The following is a 2,095-nucleotide window of genomic DNA, read 5'->3' as shown; positions in this document are numbered from 1 at the left end:
TATTGGCTTATTCAGAATTTCGCAGCAGATTTAATAATGATAAATAACTTTGTAAATAAAACATAGTCAACCAAAAGTCAACTCCAACACTTCACACGTGCACAAGTCCAAAGCTATTGCTATTCACTTTTCCACTTTAAGTGATTAATAAATTATTTGCTTGTTATGACTCACAAAGTAAGGCGAACAATATCATCATCAACGACACAAAACTTTCATTTTATCTTAGGATTAGATAAGGTGATCATCACTTAACAACCTAATAATAATTCCAATATTAAATTTCAATACCATGATTTATTTGTTGATCTAAGTCAACAACTAACCAACCTTTCACAGGTGAATAACCAACTTACCAAATAAGGATCTCGGTCCTCATAAAGTAATTAAATAATCCAAAGGCAACAACATGATCCAATTCATGATCCAATACCAACTTAATTATTAATCCCTCGTGTGAATTAATAAAATAAAGTTCACAGTCCCACATGCTTGCATCAATCATCTGTACAAATACAATATAATCGTCATAATCAACATGATTCACACAACGACATAAAACATGCGAATTCAATTGAATATAAATCACATATGAACTATAAATAGTTCTCTATACATGATAATACATAAATCTCATCCTTAGGACATGATACTAATCCAATCCACACACAGGTATATAAGTACCTTGTGTAAACAAAATTTCCCCAAAGTGAGTTCTCCGCCTACCAATAATCAATATAACCACTAATCAATACTCTATAAACTTCCAGCTAGCGCTGGCAATGAGTTGAGACAGCTCGCGAGCTACTCGAACTCGGCTCGGTCAAAGCTCGGCCAAAGCTCGACTCGAGTGAGCTCGAATTGAGCTCGAACTCGACTCGACACGTTAACGAGTCGAGTCGAGCAACTCAATACTCGACTCGAGAAGCTCGTGAGATACTCGATAAAATTTTATATATGTAAATACTTTTAATTTTTTAAAGAAATTTTAACTTTATTTTTTTCTATAAAAATACTTATACTTTTCTTTTTAAAAAAAATGAAAAAAAAGTGTATAGAATGACCAAAAAGCAAAGTAAAGAGCTTCTTCTATAAAAAATAGAACTATATCAAATTACCAAAAATCTTGAAACGAGTTCGAGTTCGAGCTGGAAACGAGTTCGAGTTCGAGCTTGAAACGAGTTCGAGTTCGAGCTCGAGTTCGAGTTCGAGTTTAGGTTTCGAGTTTCAAGTTCGAGTTCGAGCTTGAAATTTTGAAACTCGCGAGTTTTCGAGTCGAGTCGAGTTTGAGTATGAGTTTTCGAGTTCGAGTCGAGTTTAGTCAAACTCGAGCTCGACTCGCATCATTGCCAGCCCTACTTCCAGCAATATTAAAATACTTTAAACCTTATTTAAAAGTATTTAAAAACCTTTTCCACCATTAAAACTTTAATGGTTGATAATTAATACTACACTAGTCACTAGAACCCTTAAAGACTCATACTTTAATAATTAAAACTCTATTATAAGCATACTAATAAAATTTCCACCAACTTATAATGTATTTAAAATCCTTTAAAACATAATTAAACATAATCAAAATCATAAGAGTACTCAATTTTATAAACTATAATATACTAATATGATTTTCTAACTTATACAATCCTAAAAATCCATGTTTTGATACTTAAAACCTTAATTTAAACATAATAAATAAATCTTAAATTTAATTACTTCACTATATAAATTAAATTACATAATCTCAAATTTATATTTAAATCATCAAAATATAAACTTTAATCATGAAAACATTAAATCAACACTTAAAAATATAAACTTTTACATTAAATAAAAATAGACGAAAAAATAACCACAAGAGAGGAAGGAGGGAGAAACACGCACGACAAGGAGGAGGAGGAGGGTGTGGCGGCACTACGATGGTTCGCGGTGGTCGGCATGGTTGCCGAGGACGGAGGAGCGCCGAAGGAGGAGATAAAAACCGGGAGAGCGAGAGAAGAAAAAGAGAGAGAAAAAGAAGATAGGGGGTGAAAAATAGAGGAGAAGGAAGAGAGAGAAAATAAGTGGGGAAAATTTTGGGGGTTTTGAGTTTATATAA

This window comes from Beta vulgaris, chromosome 9 (genome assembly GCF_026745355.1).
Source record: "Beta vulgaris subsp. vulgaris cultivar EL10 chromosome 9, EL10.2, whole genome shotgun sequence".
NCBI classification, from domain to species: Eukaryota; Viridiplantae; Streptophyta; class Magnoliopsida; order Caryophyllales; family Amaranthaceae; genus Beta; species Beta vulgaris.
The sequence above is the reverse complement of the archived record's forward strand: the minus strand, read 5'-3'. Positions refer to the sequence as shown.